The sequence below is a fragment of the Nansenia antarctica genome (assembly GCF_963989245.1).
Source record: "Nansenia antarctica genome assembly, chromosome: 12".
Taxonomy (NCBI): Eukaryota; Metazoa; Chordata; class Actinopteri; order Argentiniformes; family Microstomatidae; genus Nansenia; species Nansenia antarctica.
The window spans coordinates 22,243,409-22,266,865 of record NC_137682.1 but is presented as its reverse complement, the minus strand read 5'-3'; the positions used below and the strand labels follow the sequence as shown (position 1 = coordinate 22,266,865).

The window sequence follows — 23,457 nt, the reverse complement described above, 5'->3', positions numbered from 1 at the left end:
TCTGTGATTGGCTTTTCTGCCCAGAAAAAAATAAAATAAAAGAAAGAAAGAAAGGAAGAGTAGAGAAAAGAGTGTAAATGATTCCGTAGAAATTCACCCACAGCTGGGTTTATGTGTGTGTGTGTGTGTGTGTGTGTGTGTCAGAGTAGTCTTGAAATGCAACCATTCTGTGTGTGTATGCCCACACTCACACACACACACACACACACACACACACACCATCAAGCTCCTATTTTTGAGGCATTTTAGCCACTCTGCACTGCCGAATGCTGGGGTCGAAGGGAAAAAAGGCATTGAAAGAAAAAGGCTGTTTCTGTGAAAAAAACACCATCCTCCTCTCTCTGTCCTTTATTCCATTTTAATTACAGCTCTCCTCTCTGCACACGTGTTTTCCTCTTCTCCCCACCCCCCTCGATAGGTACATCTATGGAACAAAGGTTCAGGCCTGAACAACGAGTAACAAAAACCAGGCTTGTAAACTGAATGAAATCATCAATCTAACCCTAACCCTGTTCGAACCGTTGCTGTCCAAGAGGCGAGGCCTCTTCCGGAGCCTCAGGGCCAAAACTCAGAGGCTAATAAACAGCTACTTCCCCCAGGCGATCAGACTCATGCACAAGCCTACTGTAGACCATTGACTATCTTCCCCAAGCACCCCCCATATATACGGACTACAGTAGCCTTCAGCTCACAGCCACTTTACTACTGAACTCTCTATTATCACTAGTGGCACCACTAGTGTATCCTGTCTTACCTGTACTATTGTCACCTTTATCTTGTATTATGCCTATTATTTTTTTGTCACTTATGTATTGTACTACTGTCACTTGTTTGTCTTGTATTATGCTTGAACTATTATTGCCTTATTGTCTTGTGCTGCAATGCAATGTCAAGAACCAAAGCCTAAGAATTGTACTCTCTTACATTTGTGTAATGTGACGTAACAATAAACTTGAAACTGGATGGTCTCTTGGTGCTGGCTGCCCACACATAGACAGAGGGGCATGATGCGGCGGCAAACCCATCTGGAATTCGGAGGTCTACCTTCAAGAGCAATTATAGTGCCAAGAGCATCAAGACTAGCCAGGGGAATCTTGAGTTGTTTGGCCAAGCCAATATCCAATATCCAGCCAATATAAGTTCCCAGCCGCTCTGGAGTCGACGATTACCTAGAGAGAATGGAGTTGCTCCTCCCAGGAGAGTCGACACCAGAACCAGCAGATTTAGGGAGAGACGATAGCTACTGTAATGATTCTCGGACTCGCCACAGGTCTCCCCCCTTCTGGGGGAGTTCGGCCTTCCCGACAGCTCAGGACAAGAAGAGCAACGTTAGTCTTCTCATTGGATGATCCCATTCAGGCTGGAAGAGTCCGTTTCTCCCCAACCGCATGGGCTCCTTGGCTGCAGACCGAGCTGGACTCGGAAAGGATGGAAAGGCACAGAGGCAATGATGTCAGCTGTACAGGACTCAGGTGGTGAGGACGTTACAGGCCGGCGCTCTTCGCGTCTCTCTTGGACACAATAATCCACTTGAATAGACATATCAACAACATAATCTAAGTCATTTACTGTCTCTTGTGAAGCCTAGTGACTAGTGGTCAAGATTAATGGTCAGCAGAACACACATGGACATAGGATAGAGCCTTGTATGGAACTGATGTCAATATTATAAGTTACGACAGACAGTCTGTAAATCTATTGTCTCTCTGTGAACTAGTATAAATAAGAGACAAACCTAGCGATACATTGCTCGGCCTCTCATGTGCCACAGCCAAGCTTGGGTCACGCACGGACCAGCTACCAGAGCATGCTGTAACCAACATCTGTACAGGATGGAACCCAGATCTGCATAAAATTATGATAACGATTCAATCTCCTCTCTGAGTCATCGACTTCACCTCGGGCCACCTGACGAGGACAATATCTCCATATAACAAGTGGCGTTTAACGAACAGGATCTACTAGACTTGGCGAAACAGGTAAGGCATTATAATACAATGTGATTATTTGCTTGACCTGTTCTTGGCTGTTCTAGAAGGAACCTCAATAAAAACAAATTAAAAAGAGAGATATTGATATTGGAAAGGTACTGAAGTAAAAGATAGTTTGGATAAAAGGCGCAGTATGGTCAAAACTGTATATGTCAAAACACTGAGAGAATGATTGTGTATCGTGAAGAATTATGGTGATTTATTGATTTATTTTTAGATTCTGAACTTTGTAAGAGAAACAAGGCAGATATCTATTGTGTATTAGCTTTGAGAAACAAAGCAACGTTAGGGAATTATGACCTTAAATACGTGTTGAATGTATAGCACTTTGAGATCAACTAAATTGAAAAGAAATTAAAAGATTTGTCCAAAGTAACATTAAGAGACTCTAAGAGAGGACTCAATCGAACATAATTGTTTACTAACACAATGTGTGCATTTAACATCGTGGGAATTAAACTAGTACACCGGGCTTGCAAAATGTTTATTATACTCATTGAAGCATTGCACCAGAGTGAGAGCGTCAAGACACTCTGACCCCAGAACTATTAATAGAACTGCTTCTGTGAGCAACCCGAGAAGACAGTGTGACACATACACACACGGTTTTTGTAAAACAACATATAAAGTCAACAAATAGATGCATATTTGTCTCATATTTAAATTGTCATGCAGATCTGTGCTGCTTCAGTGAACATAGCATTTGATTGATTCAGTAAACTGAGAGATACGCATGAAAGACTATCGCAACGTTCAAACAACCAAAGAGGGAACACAAGATGTGAAAATACAATTCGACAGAAATACCTGGAATATATTCTGACAATGCTTGTCGATTTTATTTCCTGACGGAACCAAGGACATCAGAGACATAACAACTACCAGAGCATACTGTAACCAACATCTGTACACAATGAAACCCAGATCTGCATAAAATGATGAGAACGATTCAATCTCCTCTTCTATGAGTCATCAATTTCACCTCGGCCACCTGACGAGGACAATAGCTCCTTATAACAGTAACAGTGGGGATTACTCACCCAATCCATTTCGCACTATTTTGGCTTGACTAGCGAGTTTGTGTTGTGATTCTCGACAACGTTGAAACGTAGTTCCGTGTTTCAAAAGAAAAGTCTCAACGTTTTGATTGGTTGCTGACATGTGGACCAAATGATCAGACTGTGTCACATATCGAGTATAGAGCCAAATGAAGAAAAAATACTTCACTGTTCCATTATTGTATGTCACTCCTAGCCAGTGGTGTAGTCTAGTTTTTTTTCTAGTGGGTATACTGTGATTTTCCCCTCCCAGCCTCATATCGTTCATTTCGGAACGCCATAAAAAATAAATCTGCGCTCCCTGTCTAACGTTATATATATATATATATATATAACATGACATGTTATAAGGCTGATCTGTGCATCATAGTGCAGCATTTTCATGTCGCATCTCCCCCCGTTGATGGTATATGACGCTATAGTCAGTCCCAATGGTCCAAAATTCAAGTGCTTCGTAACACAGACGGGGTGAATTTTATGAATGAAAGTGAAAGTTCTGTCACAAAACGCCGTTACTTATCCTCACACATTTTAAAGTGGGTATACGGAAAGCCTTGGCCTTTCCTAGTGGGTATACGGCGTAGTCCTGCGTATCACGTAGACTACACCACTGCGCCTAGTGCTTCCTTCTGACCACTTCACCATACTATCCTGTGACAGTGCATGTTTGTGTGTGAGTGTGTGTGTGTGTGTGTGTGTGTGTGTGTGCGTGCGTGTGCGTGTGGATGTCTGACAGTGATCCGTTGTTCTGCAGTCATCTTTAAACACTACTAACTGCAGCTAAACCCCTATGGGTCTGCCCAGCACACCCAGCCCATGCTGGAGCAATTAATCACACACACTCGTCATATCCACCCACAAACACACACACGCACACGCACGCACACACACACACACACACACACACACACACACACACACACAAATGAACACACACACACATACACACACACACATACACACACACACATACACACACACACACACACACACACACACACACACACACACTCACGACGCATGCACACAGCCAACACCACAGCCATTCATCACACACAGACAGGGAGAGAGAGAGGGAGAGAGGGGGAGGGGGAAGTGGAATTCTCACACTACCTGAATCTCTCTCTCCTCTCTCGCTATTGCTCTCACTTTCTACTCTCTCGATAGGGGATGTTCAAGCTCTGATCCTTGATGCAAGCTCAATAAAGACACTTCTCTTCATCTTCCTCCTTTTTAAATTCTTCCTCCTCATATATCCCATCCTCTCTCTGTGTGGGGTAGTGAGAGATGAGGTGGGTGTGTGAGGTTCATATTATGGATGCACCAATATTGTTCATTGCCGATACCAGTTCAGAGTACTGAGCTTCATGTATCGGCCAACACTGAGTACCGATCAGATAAAACACTCTTTTTTGTTTTAACCACATCTTATCCACTCCCCCATATTTGGGGGAAAGTCGGATCTATGTTTAATATAACAGATATAAAGAGCTTACGGTACCTTTATCAATAATGTTCATCGATGTCGCAAACGATTCATTAGATTCCATTCTAAACGTCCATATAGTTTTTTTCGTCGCCCGGTAAATAGAGTGCGAGTCACAAGCCCTTGTTTCCATATGATTGGTCCTCGAAAGTATTTTTTTCCGCCTCTGCTCGATTCTATTGGCTCCGACGCTTCAAATGAGTGGTCAATCATGACATTTTTAACCGGGAACCCTGCGGTTACATGGTCGACGCTTAACCCGTTACGCCACCTAAGCGCCCAGGGACATTTTCAATTTCTAGACTTTCATTGACATCGATGTTGTCCTCATGTTGACAGACACCAATAGCAGACTCCAAAGGCAAATACAAAGCCTAGAATCAATACTACATTTAAACCATTTAGCAGATGCTTTTATCCAAAGCGACTTATAATTAGAGAATACAGGGACAGTCTCCCTGGAGTAACTTAGTGCAAAGTGCCTTACTCAAGTGCCGCACACTAGTGGTGGTGTTCCCAGGTGGGATTCGAACTCATGATGTGGGATTCCCAGGTGGGATTTGAACTCATTTGAACTTATGACCTTCTGATCACCAGTCCAACTCACTGAGTGATGTGATGGAACACACCTAACAAACCATGTTTCAACTTTATTTGTTACGTCACATTACACAGGTGTAACAGAGTCAAATTCTTAGGCTTTGGATCCTGACATTGCATTGCAGCACAAGACATAGGGCATAATAAATCAAGCATAACCAAACCACCCTCAAGACCACCAGGACCAAGCTCCTCTGGACCTGGGGTGATAGGGCCTTTTCAGCCGCAGCCCCGTCCCTCTGGAACGCCCTCCCCAACCACATCAGACAGGCCAACACCCTCCCAACATTTAAACAGGCCCTCAAAACCCACCTCTTCAAGCTCGCCTTCACCAGTTAACCCTCTCCTGCTCCCCTTCCCATGTGTCCCCAGCACTACCTTAACCTTTTTGTGTCTTTTTATTATTACTACTCGATCTTTTCAGTTTGTAAAGCGTCTTTGAGTGTCTAGAAAAGCGCTATATAAGTCTAATGTATTATTATTATTATTATTATTATTATTATTATTATTATAAATCAAGATAAAAATGTAATAGTAGGCATAGTACAAGATATGCTGGCATTAATGCAGGTAAGACAAGGCAGGTTGCACTAGTGGTGCCGCCAGTCTATGCATCAAAACTCATTTCTGACTGGTGAAACCAACATGTACACAAGCATCTACTGATCTACCTATCCAACCTGTAATCCTGTCTCAGAGACGACCACCCACAGAACACTTCACCAGCACAAGTACAGAAGCTACACTGCAAGGTGCAAACCACTAGTTAACCACAATAACAGGTTGGCCAGGTTACGGTTCGCTAGAAAGTACCTAAAAGAGCCTGCAAAGAGCTCTGGAAAAAGGTAGGCCTATTGCAGACAGATGAGACACATATTAGCATGTGCCAGAGTGGTGACAAGAGTTAAGTGTGGAGAAAATAAGGAAGTGCCCAATATCCACAGCATCTGTGACACATGGTGGAGTGGGTCTATGGCTTCCACTGGAACTGGCTCACTTGTCTTCATTGATGATGTAACTGCTGACGTCAGCAGCGCGGTGGACTCTGAAGTGGACAGAAACATCTTGTACAAGCACATTCCTCCAAACTGGGACAGACATGGGCCTGCTGTCCACCCCCCGCACCAACCTACGGACCTTTGGGGACAGAGCCTTCAGCGTGGCCGCACCTACCCTCTGGAACTCCCTCCCCATAGGGATCCACAACGCCCCCACCCTGGACTCCTTCATATCAGCCCATAAAACCCATCTGTTCACCAAGGCCTTTGGCCCCTAGTCACTGTTTCTGTTTTGCTTTGTTTGTTTTCTGTTTGTCTGTCTGACCATTCCCCTTTAGAATTGTAAAGCGTCCTTGGGTTTTTGAAAGGCGCTATAGAAATCAAAGTTATTATTATTATTATTAAACTCATTGGACGGTGCTTCATCGTAGAGCAGGACAATGACCAAAAACATAGTGCCATAGCAACTAGAGAGATTTTTAGGGCCAGAAATAGTGTAGAACTATGTCAGAGAACAATGGCTGGACTTGCTGAAGCAAGCCCACTAATAATAAGTATGTCAAAGAGATAGTTGGACTTGCTGAAGCAAGCCCACTAATTATGCCATACAACTTACAACTCAAATTCCTGACTGTAGACCTAGGTGGAGAGCAGTGTAATCTTCCACTACAATTTATGAAATAAATAGACACTATTCTTGCGTGACAAAACATACTATAAACATAAAAGACATACTGAATGTATTTTGCCCTTGCTAGATAGCTACTCTGTTAACAGTATACAGTACAACGTTACTAATAATAGTATAGCTGCAACGTTTGCAGGAAAAGTGCTATACAAATAAAAGTTATTATTAGTATTATTATTATTACAGTAGAAGTGCCTAGTCTCTAATCGCTACTAGCGAGCTTGCCATCTAACACACTGTATCTGGTAGCCTAGCAACAAGAACACCTGTGATATAGCCGCTACCTTCGATTCTGTCAGCGACAAAAACATGCCAGAGGCGGTGGGAGTCCTCCCTTTTTGTCTTAGAAGGATAGTGACTTTGGAGACAGACAGAGAGATAGAGAGATAGAGAGATAGAGAGATAGAGAGAAAGTAGTTTGTGTGAGTGAATACCATAGGGACCACAGAGATAGGAAGAACAGAAACAGCTCCCCGTCTGTGTGTGTGTGTGTGTGTGTGTGTGTGTGTGTGTGTGTGTGTGTGTGTCTGTGTGTGTGGGTGTGTGTGTGGGTGTGGGTGTGTGTGTGCATGTGTGTGTGTGTGTATCTGTGTGTGTGTGTGTGTGTGGGTGTGGGTGTGTGTGTGGGTGTGGGTGTGTGTGTGCATGTGTGTGTGCATGTGTGTGTGTGTGTGTGTGTGGGTGTGTGTGTGTGCGTGTGCGTGTGCGTGTGCGTGTGCGTGTGCGTGTGCGTGTGCGTGTGTGTGTCTGTGTGTGTGGGTCCTTCCTTCCAAATGACTGAGTCTACAGTGATTGAGTTTAACTACAGATAAACGGGACAGATGAGTCTGACCCAGCCAGACACACATCTCCCCGGACCCCCCTCCTCTCCCTCCTCCCCAGCCTTTCCCTAAACTTTGCCATACCACAGACACCGTGCCATCACCTTGTGCCCCCCATTTATTTATTTTTTAAAGTTATTTTTCATTTTATTGGACAGATAGTGAAGACAGACAGGAAAGTAAGGAGAAGAAGGGGGAGAGAGAGAGGGCATGTCAGCAGGGCATGGGCCGGATTCAAACCCATGCCGACATGGGCATATGTGTGCACTGTAGACCGCGGTGCTAGACCACTGGACCACCCCAGGCCACCTGTGCCCCCCCCCCAATTAATCAACCCACCCCTCCCCTCGCATCACTCCCACGCAAACAGCACGCTGTATCTTGAATACACCATAATACACCACATACTACCACCATTCTCACAACCCACCCACGACCACCTCTCCTATAACGACAACCTACCACAACCTCTCTCCCCTGAGACTGCACCTCAAATGGTCACTCTCTAACCCTCCTGAGAACTCAATGGAACCACACATGAATTTAACCACAGTCAACAATTCACTAGTTTGGTGATGCCTATGCGTGGGTTTGTGAGAAGTATGATATGATACTATGGAAGGGTCAACTTCGGGCGTGGATTGGGGTTGTGTGATATTTTCTCATCTGGTGGTGTATCTGGTGTATGCACAAGCATTGTGCACATGTACAGAAACACAACCACTATTCCACTCTCGCTCTCTCTAAATTGTTTGCCCTCTCACACCCCTCTCACACACCTCTTCTTTTCTCTCTCCTCTCCCAGACTTGACACCGAACACATTGCTGACCTAAATCTATCCTTTCCTCTTTCACCCACTGCCTTACATGATGAGAGCTGACTATTGGCCTCCTTCTCAAACACACACTCACACACACACACACACACACACACACACACACACACACTGTACACATCATAGCGTGCACTATTTTCTATTACCCACACTCACATCATACATTATGAATCTCTGTGAAGTAGAATGGAGTGTGTGTGTGTGTGTGTGTGTGTGTGTGTGTGGGGTGGGGGGGGGTAGATGTGTATGTGTGTGTGTGTGTGTGTGTGTGTGTGTGTGTGTGTGTGTGTGTGTGTGTGTGTGTGTGTGTGTGTAACTGCAGATATTAAATAACTCGATCAGGTCATTAATCTGTAGCTGTACATTCTAGCAGCACTTTCCAAAACACCCACTCCAATAAATACTCACACTCAAACTAACACATTAATTCAAATAAACAAACCTACACGTCTCAATACGCTGGTAAAGTGATTCTACCACAATAAAAGAAGCTTGTATAGACCCCTTTCAGTGTTAACAAACATTGCCATCTGAGTAAGATATGTTGGTTAGCAAAACACCCCACAAACCTGGGCTGTAGTGAACAGAATTAACTATATCCAGAGATGTATATAAATATACATACATAGACGTGGACAAATGTGTTGGTACCCTTACAGCTCATTGAAACAATGCTTCATTCCTCCTGAAAAGTTATGAAATTAAAAGCAATTTTCTCATGTATACCTGCATGCAAACTGTGAAATTGTTATTTATTATTATTATTATGATAAATTATATTCGAAAATAGTCTGGACAGATTTGTTGGTACCCCTTAGAAAATATTATAAATAGTTGGATTATAGTGATATTTCAAACTAACTGTTTTCTTCAGGTATCACACCTGTCTTCAATCTTATAATCAGTCATTCAGCCTACTTGGAGAAAAGTAATCACTCTGCTATTTGGTATCAGCGTGTGCACCACACTGAACACCAGAGAAAGCAAAGGAGAGAGTTGTCTGAGGAGATCAAAATTATAGACAAGCATGTTAAAGGTAAAGGCTATAAGACAGCTTGGTGTTCCTGTGACTACACTACAATATTATTAAGAAGTGTAAGGTCCATGGCACTGTAGCCAACCTCCCTGGATGCGGCTGCGAGAGGAAAATCGCCCCCAGATTGAACAGAAGGATAGTGCGAATGGTCGAAAAATAGCCAAGGACAACTTCCAAAGAGGTACAAGCTGAACTCCACGGTCAAGGTACATCAGTGTCTGATCGCACCATCCGTCGCTTTTTGAGTGACAGTGGGCTCCATGGAAGAATCATAGAAAAAACATTAAAAAGCCAGACTGGAATTTGCAATAAAATGCATATTGACAAGCCACAATGCTTCTGGGAGAATGTCCTTTGGACAGATGAGTCAAAACTGGAGTTGGATCAGGGACTGGAGTGAATCAGGGATCTTCATGCATGGATACCGCAGACGTCAACCGCTATACCAAGAGGACGTACTCCTGGTCCAACGGCTACATCCGGGCTTAGACGTCACAGAGCTGCCTGGTCAGAAGAGCGTGACTCCTGTGTCACATTAACCTCCCGTTGAACTTCCACTCATGGAGAGATCCACCCTGTTGATAACTGCAGGGTTTGAACTGGGAACCTCTTGGATGTGTTAGAATGCTCCAAGTCCTCTTGGTCATGTGCCCCCCCCCCACAGGGGCGGCTGTGGCGCAGGAGGTAGAGCTGCCGTCTAATGATCGCAAGGTTGGCAGATTGGCGGTTCGACATGTGGCCAGCCGGGGCTCGAAGTGTCCTTGGGCAAGACACTGAACCCCAAATTGCTCCCAGTGAGCAGGCTGGCGCCTTGCATGGTAGCTTGAAGCCATTGGTGTGTGAATGTGTGTGTGAATGGGTGAATGAGAGGCCATTGTAAAGCGCTTTGGATAAAGGCGTGCTTTTTAGAAGTGCAATCCAATCCATTTGCCCCTCACCATGTGCAAAGTAGCAACCTATCAACACAGAGACACATATAACACCAGGTGCTAGGGAAAAGGAGTAGGGGGACTAGGACCTGTAGCTCCCAAGGCCAAATTCCATTGCAAGTCTATATAGTTTCTCTGGGACATGTCACTCAGAGAGAGAGAGAGATAACCTGCGAGCCTGAAACATCTTTATTCGTAACATCGAATAAAGTACCCTGTCCAAAAGACGTTGACTTTCAAATCTTTTTATTTCAACCCATTGCAAACCTGAAAACTATTGTGTTGCCGTGACCTGAATTGCCCAGAGATAACCTCATCAGAACCAGAACCAGACCAGGCCAGGAGTGATTGACCTAACTGTGCACAAGTTGGGCCAGAAACTACTGTGGGGAGACGGATGAGCTGGCCCCCTGCCAGACTCCCAGACTCCCTTTCTGCTGGAAAAGCCTTGGTGAGTCCTGCATGCACGCATGAATGAATGAAGTGTGACTGACCTTTAACCTTCACTTGGAATAGTGAAGTTGTCACTATAAAGTAGTGATTAAAACATGTTAACCATGTTTTTTTTAACTTTTTTTCACTCATATTTGTACATTTTATTAGACAGATACAGTGAAGACAGACAGGAAAGTAAGGAGAGAGGGTATGTCAGCAGGGCATGGGGGCCGGATTCAAACCCATGCCGACATGGGCATGTGTGTGCACTGTAGACCATGGTGCTAGACCACTGGACCACCCCAGGCCACGTTAACCATATATCTGTTAATTATCGTTTATGAGTCACTATTTACCTGGTATAGGCCTATATTCTGTATATCATTATTGAATCTATCCTAAATCTGAAACCAGTAATAGTAAGAAGATGATAAGATGATTTCTGATATTGGAGCAAGTCAAATACTCAGAAAAGGTTGAATCGGTATAATTACATGCAGATCTGGTTTCCATTCTGTACAGATGTTAAGCAGCATGCTGGCAGGGTCAGGATTAACCAAGAAAAGTATTGCTGGAGTTGTCTCCCTTATGTACAAGTTAAGACAGAGAAAATAGACTAACATCTGTGGATCGTAACTTCCAATATTGACATCAGTTTCATCCTACCTGTCTCTATGCTATGGAAGCAGGTCCAATCGTATGTGTGTTCTGGCTTTGCTGACCATTAGGTCTTGCGTCACCCAGAAGCTATACTTGTTTGGTCACTGGACACTAGCCCCAATCTATATACGTATGGCTGCGGGCCCCAAAAGGTGTAATATGTCACAGGTCTTGTTGGGTACTTGCTGACTGAAAACTGTTTGCCAGAACAGCATATGAAAGCTTGTTATACTGTATGTACATTACTTAAGATTATAACAATCGTCTGATAAGCACACAAAGACTACTGTCCGAATTCTGTATTAAGGATTCCTACTAGTGGGACTTTCAAGTTCCTTCCCATCCCATCTGGGCATCAAAGCTGCAATAAAAATAGAAGACTACATTTAAAATGATTGCCCACTGTTACCAACACACCATTTTCACGAAATACTACTATGTTCATGAAATAGAATTGCTAATACAATGACAACATCAAGGTCTCATCTCTCAGAACCTCTCACCTTGTCATTCTGTAAGACAATTCTCTAACAAAGCTAGCTAGCTAGCTAACAAGCTACCACTTGTTTGGCTAGCGTAGTGAACACACATACACACAATAATGTGTGTACATTCGTACACAACAAACAAAACCACACCAAGTCAGCTAACAAAAACCAAACAAACAAACAAGCTTCTAACAAAGCTAGCTAGCTAGCTAACAAGCTAACACCTGTGTGGCTAGCCTAGTAAACACTCACGGAGCTTAGTAAATAACGCATGTAACTCACTACATAGTTAACAAAGTAACACGTTTGGCTATGGTGTGTAACTCACTCCATAGTTAACAAACGAACACGTTTGGCTATGGTGAGTAACTCCAGGGCTGCCAAGTTTCACCAAAAGTTTGGAGTGAGATTTTTTGGCGGTGGAGCGACCCAAAACTGTGCACGTTTTGGCAGCGGCGGCCCGTCTCTCCCACCCAATTATTTGTGCTAGTTTCCTGCAATTTTACATGCTGTTCATAATAAACCAGCACAAGAAATGAAAATAATTAACATTTTATCAAACAAGAAAACAATTCAGACAATATATCATATTTATGAAATCTTAATAAACAAATACAGTAGCCTACAGACTCTAAAAGAAAAATTGGCCCCATCAACAGGACTCAGCCCCTTGGTCAGCAGCAGAAAGACCCTTGGTCATCATCTTATACAGTGCATTGCTCATAGATGGCTATCATGTTATACAGTACATACCAGGGTTTTTCCTGGGTCAGAATGAGGGCTTGGTGGTTGATTTTGTCCCCCAAAAATTAGAGGGACCCCCAATTGTTGTATTTGTATTGTAAATTGTAATTATTAATAATAATAATTATTATTAATGTACCTGGTTATGTTACAGTAGAGAAACAAAAAACAGTTACCAAAACTGAGTATTTACTAGCTAAGATTGGCAAAAGATTGGCGTGGTGCAACCGAAATTAGTAAACAACTAGTTTGAAACTAGCTAGTAACAACTAGGGGTTTAGTAACTACTAAATGCCTGCATTTAGTAATGACTTACGCCATATTGGTGCAACCCAGTTCAGTAGGCTACCAGATACGATGTTGTAATGTATGCACATATTTTGCTACCACGGTTGCCAGATGAAATTGACAATGTCCAGCCCAACCGGTCTAAAAGCTGCCGAATCCACCCGTCCAGTGTGACCAAAAGTAGCCCAATCTGGCAACCCTGCTTGCTACGTTCTTGCAGCTCGCGTGAACACAGGTTCTTCCATCAGCGCTCGCCTGCCGCTTCGATTGCAGACTCAAGTTAACGCGCGTGCAGAAAGATGCCACGAAACTCATGTCCGGTAGCTTTCTTTCAAGGAATTTCAAAAATAAAAGTCCCGTAAAACAATTGTTATTTCTCGTGGTGAGAAATAGAGATGCGGCGTGACAGCGTGTGAACTGGTTGAAATGCGTGAGTCTCACGGCGATTGCGTGAGACTTGGCAGCTCTGGTAACTCACTGTCGGTAGCCTAGTAAACATACACACAGCTTAGTAAACAGCATGTAACTCACTTACCCAAAAACAAAGCAGAAGGTGTATCGACAGACCACAGTCCCCTGAATAGTATGTTAATCAACAAATCCTTCTCTGTGGATAAAGTCATCGATGGCAGCGTCCGTCTTGTCAACAAACAGACACAGACACACACGGCTATTTATCGGGTGTGGGTTGAGTGAAAGGGAAGCGGATACACCCCCAAACAAATACGAATACTACCCCCCACCCAAGTTTGCTAACAAAGTGTAGGTATTTAGTGAATGTAAAACTGTTGGTTACGATATTGCGGTGGTTCTTTATCGCTTAAAATTTTCGTCATATGCAAAAAAAAAGTGTTTGTCAAAGACTTGTTTGGCTTGAGGTTTCACGATTCCCGACATGCGGACCTTTTCACCAAGCCATGACACAAATGGCAGCTGCAGTTCCAGGCTATGAAACCAGCAGCTCAGATTCATTCTCTTCCTCTGATGATGATGTTCTTGCAACAAAGACCAGAGAGAGATAACCTCACGAGTTAAAGCTATGAAACCAAAGAAAAAAAGCCAGCAAAGACAGAGAGGATACAAAATGATTCTACTCACACCAGGTCCCTGACCCTAAGAATGTCGACAAGAGGTATCACATGCACGAATAGTAGTTCTCAAATCCTGGGAGCAGGTGCAACGTCTGAGGAGCATTTGTCAATGGCATCCCATCGACTACTCCTATGGGCTCAACCCTCGAGAGATTGAAGCGTTGAGACAAAAAGTGGAGATAAGGCGTACGATTCTGATTCCAATTTGTTACCAGTTCTCAACTGGAACTCAAACTCCATGCTTCAACCAATGATTCAAATTGTCCCTGGAGTGACAGAGAGCTAAGATGGCAGCTGTGATGCCCCTCGCCTGTGCCCTCTACAGGCTGCTGTTCACACGAGACCTGATGGGATATGCTTCACTGGATGCCTGGGGAAGATTTATTTACTTTCTGGTAGACACTGGAGCTGAAATAACTATTCTGAGCAGCAGCCTTAAAGCAATCAACTACACCGGAAAAACACGGAGAGTGCATGGAGTAGCAGGGGGGAAACTGGAGCTCCACGAAACCAAGCCAGTGGAGATGGGAGTTGGACCAACAACTCTCACAGCCAAATTGTGGACAGGGAAGCATCCCATTCTAGGATGTGACATCCTGACCAAAATGAACACCTCTCTGAACATCATAGGCAAAAATGTCATGGATAATTTGACAAATTCAGACAACAGACCTTATAAGACACAACATCTGCTATACTATTTACTGCTGGGTCCTCCATGCTGGAAGACGGAAGGCTTGATGGGCTGTCACCACTGACTGTGAAGTGGTCCCTTGGGACCTCAGCACAGCAAGCGAAACTAAGGGCCCTTACTGAAGCATAAAATCCAGCACAAGGGAAAACCGCAAACATCTACACAGATTCAAGATATGCCTTTGGTGTGACACATGACTTTGGAGAAATCTGGAGGAATCAACGATTTTGGAGCACCAGTCAAGAATGGAGAGATGGTGGCACTACATCATCAAGACTAAAGCTTGCAATTACTTTTTATTCTTGCTGTTCTTAATGTTTTTTTTAATGTTTTGATATCTTTATCATTATACGTTGTCATTGGGTGGACTGTTAGAATTTTCCAAGGATTCTATGTAGGGTTGGGTACCGAAAACCGGTACCGGTATGGTACCGGTTACTTTACATTCGGTACCTACCAAACCGAATTGCAACGGAGATTTCGGTTCCTTGTTTCGGTTCCTCTCTCGCCCCCTGGTGTCCGAAATGGACGTTACATGCAACAGTCAACCGCACGTGACATCGCCTGTTAAAGTTCCACTCAGTTCACGTAATCGAGACTGAATCGCTCTCAACATGCGCGAGGCGACGCGCTTGCAAAACAGTTTTGTAATTGGTCTGAATTTAGCGGGAAATTTGGATTTAACAACGACACAATATTGGCAGGGGAAAATAATTGGAGTCGAATTTTTATAGACAACGGATTTACATGCTGGAAAAACATGCAGCTAAAATTCAGGGAACATTTGGACAATACGAGACACAAGGGAGCTGTGGTCGCATGCTCTTATTACAGGGCAATAATTATGTGCGGTGCAAAAATAATCTAAAATCATCACGAACAGAACGGCGGAGGTACGGGTAAACAGGGCTCATGTCGATGTCATCAAAGGTAAACGTTGTTTTTCTCAGCTGATAATATGCATTACCTTGCTGTTGGTTGTTTACCTAATGCTCCATCTGACTGTCACACTGTGATTTGACGGACGCTGTTGTGTAAACAGTTAATGAGTAACGTTAGCCCGTTTTGTGCATGTACTCTCATGTAGGCCTACTTCGTATTGATGAGCTGATAATCTTTCAGTGTGTGTGTGTGTGTGTGTGTGTGTATGTGTGTGACTGTCAGTCACAAGTTTATATTCTACGAATGTTGTTCAGTGCTGTATGCGCGTTCCCGGTTCTGTGTGTACTCTTGTGCTGCGTCTGCAGGTCTTCAGCCAAGGACCTCAAGGGCAACATCATCAGAGACCTCTGAGTCACTATCGACACCAACTATAGTCTCAATCACTATGGACACCAACTCTCGTTCAGACTCCTCTGTCGTGGGCGGTCGCATTCCCTTTCGCTCTCCCTCTCCCCTGCTTTTTTTGTTTGCTCTACACTGCACTGACTCTTCAGAAGCAAAATGGATTTGTTAAGCTGGTCCCTGAATGCAATTGATAACCTATTTTCCACGAGGAAAGCTGGTTCGGGGGAACCTGCCTGCCCAGACGGAACTTTTGCCGCAGGTTACATCAGAGATGCCTGGGACAACTGGCGTCTCGTTTGTTTGGCAGTCATGTCGATTGAGGACGTGGAAGATTTTTTCATTTTCGGATTTATGATAGTTGGACACATTGGACTAGGTTTGAGTGCTGCCATGATCTATCGGCAAATTAAAAAGATGGGAGCAGTGATTTGCGATCTGCGCGAACTGCCCCTCTTGATCAAAGAACTGGGGAGGGTGGCTGGAATGCATGGCGCTGCGCTTACGGATCTGAACCGTAAGGTTCTGGATCTGGATCGCAAGGTGGGCAATCTTGCTGCTCCCCGAATTGGCGGATGACAGGAGACCCCAAATTTTCTATGGAATGCTGTTTTTCCTCGCAGTGAACCCATTCACCTGATTATGGCTCAAAAGCTCCCCCATGCCCTGAAGCCTCCATGCAGCGTGCCAACCCACCCCCCCCCCCTCTGGTGAACTTTGTGCCGCCTTCTGGGGCAGTGCTCAAGGCCGTTGTCCATGGCGACACTGATTGCTGCTCTACGAAGACGGGTCGGACTGACCCAGAACATCCTCCCTCCCCCCACCCATACCTACCCCCCCCACTCCTCCCTCCCCCCGATCCTCCCTCCCCCCGCCCATGCCACCCCGCCACCACCCCCCCCCTCCCTTCTCTACAGTATTCTGTGGACTACAGCGCCGCACATGGCAGCTATGGTTTTACAGTTTGCTGTGTTCTGTCTGCACTGCTGTCTGTCCTGTCTTGTTTTGTTTGCATTGCATTTAGAAATGCTCTTACTGTAACGCCAAATCAAATTCCTATATGTGTATGCTTAATGTGTATGCATAAATGGCAATAAACGTTATCTCATCTCTCATCTCTCATATAGTCTCCATCACTATGGACACCAACTATAGTCTCCATCACTATGGCGACCAGCATTCACCTTCCCCATGCAGACCAGCTACAGCCACTGTCACCATGTAAACTGTCAGCCTTTGTCAGTATGGAGCTTCAGCCTCCATCATGGAGACTATTAACACATCCCTTGTGGAGCAGCACTGACAGACTTTACCAAGCATCCGTTTACTGTAGTTCTATCACTATTACACAGTTTACTGTAGTTATATCAGTATTACACAGTTTACTGTAGTTATATCACTATTACACAGTTTACTGTAGTTATATCAGTATTACACAGTTTACTGTAGTTATATCAGTATTACACAGCAGTGAGATGTAGTTATATCAGTAGTACACAGCAGTGAGATGTAGTTATATCAGTATTACACAGTTTACTGTAGTTATAGCAGTATTATACAGCAGTGAGATGTAGTTATATCAGTATTACACAGCAGTGAGATGTAGTTATATCAGTAGTACACAGCAGTGAGATGTAGTTATATCAGTATTACACAGCAGTGAGATGTAGTTATATCAGTATTATACAGCAGTGAGATGTAGTTATAGCAGTATTACACAGCAGTGAGATGTAGTTATAGCAGTATTATACAGCAGTGAGATGTAGTTATAGCAGTATTACACAGCAGTGAGATGTAGTTATATCAGTATTACACAGCAGTGAGATGGGACAGTTATGGTATTTTGGGCCCCAAAACAACGCTAACTTTGATATACTTGGGTATCCATAAACCATAATGAGGTTTACTGAAAAGAAAAAGTAAAACAGCTGGAAGCAATATCTGACTGTTTGTCAGTCTTACATCTGAAGCTCTCTGTCTACACAGTTATGTGTAGGAAAGTTAAAGTTATTTAAACATTTGACAAAGTGCTGAATTCAACTTAAGTTGAACAGTTGTTTAGAGAATGAACAAAGACATATCTATTAGTTCAATAAATAGTTACATGGTTTCAAATGTTTCAACTTCTTTTTTTCAGAATTTTTTCAGAAGGCTCTGCCAACATGGATGGACCAGGACTGTAGCTCCCATTGAGACACACAGAGGACATGACCTTGGTGGTTTTGAGCCATAATTCAACCAGTCCGATTGCTGTGAAATGACTTGTGATTAATATAATAATAATAATAATAATAATAATAATAATAATAACTTTTTATTTGCATAGTGCTTTTCCTGCAAATGTTGCAGCTATGTGTGGTCAACTCTCTCTCTCTGGGAAAGACATGCTTAAGGGCCTCTAAATGGACCCTGGCTATGGTCTGTGATGTAACAATGACTGAAGTTAGAATTCTTAACAATGTAGAACATGCAGCTGGGGTTCTAGAATCCATCTGCAGTACACATGCTGTTCATTTACCTGCAAGTCCTCTGTGAAGAGCTAGATAGATAGATAGACAGTTATTTGTTTCACAAACTTTTCCAAACTTTTTCCAATCTTACAGTCAGCAGACATGAATCCTAGTGCGTCTATTCAATCCATGGCCTCCTTGTATGTAGGAGATCTCCACAGGGACTCCACTGAGGGAATGCTGCATGAGAAATTCAGCCCTTCTGGTCCAATCATCTCTATAAGAGTGTGCAGGGATTTGATAACACGCCGATCTCTTGGGTCAACTTTCACCAGCAAGCTGACGCAGAGCGTGCCCTGGACACCATGAACTTTGATGACGTCAATGGAAGACCTATGCGCATCATGTGGTCTCAGCGTGACCCTTCTCTGAGGAAAAGTGGGGTCGGCAACATCTTCATCAAGAATTTAGTGGAGACTTTTGACAGCAAGCACCTCTACGACATGTTCTCTGTGTTTGGGGACATCCTTTCCTGCAAGGTAGCATCTGATGAGAATGGCTCTAAAGGCTTTGGCTTTGTGCAGTATAATACCCAGGAGGCCGCTGAGAGAGCTATTAAGAGACTCAATGGCATGTTATTGAGTGGCAGAAAAGTGTTTATTGGACACTTCAAATCTTGCGATGAACGAGAGGCTGAACTTGGATCCAGGGCTCGAGAGTTCACTAATATTTACATCAAAAACTTTGGAGAGGATATGGATGACCAACGCCTTAAGGAGAGGTTTGAAAGATTTGGACCAGCCCTGAGCGTCCGTGTCATGACTGATGGCGCTGGTAAATCCATGGGTTTTGGATTTGTCAACTTCGAAAGGCATGAGGATGCCAAGAGAGCCATTGATGAGATGAATGGCCAGGAGATAAATGGGAGATGGATCTACGTGGGCCGTGCCCTGAAGGTGTGTGTTTATGAAAGAAATATACATATACTGTATAAGTAAAATAAGGGGATAGTCATGGTAAACATTGTTGATGTATTTGAGGGATGAAAAACATCTCACTAAACAGGGTTTCTCTCTACCAGGGTGTCAACCTGTATGTGAAGAACTTGCATGACCGCTTGGATGATGAGCGTCTGCACAAAGAGTTCTCCCACTTTGGAACGATCACCAGTGCAAAGGTGATGATGGAGGGTGGACGCAGCAAGGGATTTGGCTTTGTGTGCTTCTCCTCCCCTGAGGCGGCCACCAAGGCTGTGACTGAGATGAACGGCCGCATTGTGGCCACCAAGCCCCTGTATGTGGCCCTGGCCCAGAGCAAGGAGGAGCGCAAGCCTCACACAACCAACCAGCACATGCAGAGGATGGCCAGCGTCTGCATCGTTCCCATCCCAGACATCAACCTCTACCAGGTTGCTCCCCCACCTGGATTCTTCATGGCTGCCATTCCACAGGCCCAGCAGCCTGCTGTCCATGTCCAGGACCAAGAGCCTCTCCCTGCCTCCATTCTGGCTGTCGCTGCCCATGAGGACCAGAAGCAGATGATATGTGAGTCTATTTGTTTGTTTCTATGGATCCCCATTAGCTGTTAGTTACTGTTACTGATATTTACTCTCCCTCCCTCCAGGTGAGAGTCCCATCTCATCCATCCACAACATGCTAGATGTCGCTGTGCTGGAGGCCCAGTGGGCTGAGGAGGCTGTACAGAACGTGGCCCTGGCCCAGCGCAACAAGGAGGGCCAGGCTCACAGCACCAACCAGCACATGCAAAGGATGGCCAGCGTCTGCACCGTTCCCAACCCAGACATCAACCTCTACCAGGTTGCTCCCCCACCTGGATTCTTCATGGCTGCCATTCCACAGGCCCAGAACTGTGCTGCCCCATGTTGGACCAACCAGCTGGCTCTCACCTCTCCGCACAAAGGTCAGTATATTTAATGAAGCCACCCTGCACATAGAGACAAGACCACTATCCAAAGATTTGCCATAAATATATTTGATTATGATTATCTTCCCTCTCAGCTACCCAGGCCTTGAGAAAGCGTCCTGAGTCTATTTGTTTGTTTCTATGGATCCTCATTAGCTGTTACAGTTACTGATATTTACTCTCCCTCCCTCCAGGTGAGAGTCCCATCTCACCCATCCACAACATGCTAGATGTCGCTGTGCTGGAGGCCCAGTGGGCTGAGGAGGCTGTACAGAACGTGACCCTGGCCCAGAGCAAGGAGGAGCGCAAGGCTGACAGCACCAACCAGCACATGCAGAGGATGGCCAGCGTCTGCACCGTTCCCAACCCAGACATCAACCTCTACCAGGTTGCTCCCCCACCTGGATTCTTCATGGCTGCCATTCCACAGGCCCAGCAGCCTGCTGTCCATGTCCAGGACCAGGAGCCTCTCCCTGCCTCCATTCTGGCTGTCGCTGCCCATGAGGACCAGAAGCAGATAATACGTGAGTCTGTGTGTTTATTTCTATGGATCCCCATTAGCTGTTACAGTTACTGTTACTGATATTTACTCTCCCTCCCTCCAGGTGAACGTCCCATCTCATCCATCCACAACATGCTACATGTCACTGTGCTGGAGGCCCAGTGGGCTGAGGAGGCTGCACAGAAATCTGGCCACATCCCATCTTGAGTTCCAAGCGGCTAAGATCCAGACTTTTTAAACCGACTTCACTGATAAAGCATATTTAAGCATTGAAAAGATATTGCAATATTAATAAATTATTTCATTACAAAATTAAATTGATTGACTCAGCTATGTCTAGAAAAGGGTAAGCTGGACCTCGATGATACAAGTTAAAGCCCTGGTTGGACCAGATAGACCAGGCCAAGACAAGGCCTCCTTGACCAGCAATGCACCTCCCAGCTCAGCATCGCTGTCTTTCTCTCTCCACTATGTGCCCATCACATTTCACATATAGCAACCTATCAATTAAAAACACCATAGATAGAGAATCAGAATCAGAATCAAAATCAGAATTAGAATCAGAAATGCTTTTATTACATCAATGTACGGGTACACAGAGTCAAATGATTTGGTTCAGAGACCAAACACCAGGTGCTAGGGAAAAGTGGTAGGGGGAACAGGAACTGTGACCTCCAAGATCACATTTCATTGCAAGTCTGTATAGTTTCTCTGGGAGATGAGAGCTGAGATGAGCACCCTCACCAAAAGACATCGACCTTCAGATCTCTTTCTCTCATCTCATTGCAAACCTGAAAACGATTGTGTTGCTGCGGAAGAAAATACATAACTATCTAAGGTCATGTTCTCACATGAAAGTCCGAATCGAGACCCGGAGCAAGTGGATGAGTTCGCAACATTGTTGCATAAATTATTTATTTGATTTGCGTTCTCACAGCCCTTCATGTAAACGAAGTAACATACGCAATCGAAGCAACAGACGTGGGTAGTTGATTGGTCCGAAAAATTGAGAATTGCCCGTTGTCCCACTCTAATACAGATCAACACGCGTGCTCTGTTGTTTTCCTATGGACTGCCTCGAGCAGCGTTCTCACCAAAAGCGAAGCAAAGTGATGGATGCGTCGTCTGTAACCGAAGCGAAACCACCCTTTTCAAGCGGAGCGTTGAGTGACACAGGAGACGTCATCACTCAACCTTTTTATAACGTGAAATAATGTAATTCAGGTTTAAAATAACAATGTTATTATTATCAATATTACAAATTCATTTTGTGATCAAACCTTCAAGTCGTTTTATACCTGTCGTTTGACACTGTTATCCGTAGGCCTATATCCAGAAAAAAATAGAGAAAGAGAGAAGTCTGTGTGCTGGGCCTTCAGTCCTGTCCCGCTAGATGTATGCAGCTGATCACTATTTAGTATTTTGGCAATGATTTAGCATGTTGGAGAGAGGGTCATGATGAACAAGTGTGTAGTGCGTGTGGAGACTCAGCACCGGAGCGACGCAGCCTCAAGAGAAATGTAGTTCATTAGAACTCTTCGGCAATTAGCTGGCAGGTGTTAGGGAGATAATGGGACTTGGGAATTGTGTAGTGTCGTGTTATTTTCTGTCAAGGTATGAATCAATGACTGTATATAACAATAGGCACATTGAAGTCTGACATCACCTGATTCGTTTCAATAGTAGTAGCTGGTGTCGCTAATCTGCCCACAGAACACAAGTCTAGAACAACATGGGAGGAAGAACATGGGAAACCAGAGGTCTCTGCCAATCCAGCATGCTCACTGGGTTACCAAGAAGAGAAGCACGCAAACATGTACCTAGGCACTCATCAATGTCAGCAACAGATACAGAAACAACACAATATTTAGCTGGTAAAAGACTAGAGAAGTTGGCTTTTCTTTAACCAAGGCGTAAGCTATAATACTATACCGTGCCATCTATACGTATTTGAAAGAGCTCTATTACTCCAAGGCTGGGTTGCACCAACATAGTTTAACTTTTGGATTAAATAAAGGTTTACTTACTGATCCTGTTGCACCAAACTTTAAACCTATCTTAAATGTAGTTTAAAATGAATCCTGGTTAAATCTAAACTTCTGATCATCTCAGTTTAATTTCCATTTAAACCTAGATTAAATTCAAGTCTGTTGCACCAGTAATTTTAAAGCTAGTTTAAAGATGGATTAACGGTTATATTTAAACCACGCCTGGAGGAAGTTTATGTTTATAAATAGGTCTATTTCAGTTTTATTTACAAAATGGCTGCATATCTTCGGTGGATGGGAATAGAGGAACTAGTTTCTTGCAGGAAAATTCAAGACAGATTAAACCCAATTGAATTTGACAACAATAGTGAGTTTTCCCAATGGTATACATTACAAAAGACTGTTTACTGTCATTTACCTCAATGGGAAGGTTGGACCAACTATCAAGCATGGAAGAGAGAGGAACT

At 44.1% G+C, this 23,457-nt stretch overlaps 1 protein-coding gene and 1 pseudogene across 4 annotated transcripts in view; one reads left to right on the top strand and one right to left on the bottom strand.

Annotated features, from left to right (window-relative positions):
• gria4a (glutamate receptor, ionotropic, AMPA 4a) overlaps nt 1-23,457 on the bottom strand; it is a gene marked incomplete at both ends in the record, with an annotated part of 103,831 nt that overhangs the window by 70,177 nt on the left and 10,197 nt on the right. The window lies entirely within an intron of this gene.
• Nucleotides 18,767-23,457, top strand: part of LOC308168494 (polyadenylate-binding protein 1-like) — an 8,916-nt pseudogene continuing 4,225 nt past the window's right edge. Inside the window, exons 1-3 of the transcript in view lie at nt 18,767-19,537; nt 19,618-20,087; nt 20,437-20,497. The product of the transcript in view is annotated as a polyadenylate-binding protein 1-like (transcript). The remainder of the gene's footprint in view (nt 19,538-19,617; nt 20,088-20,436; nt 20,498-23,457) is intronic.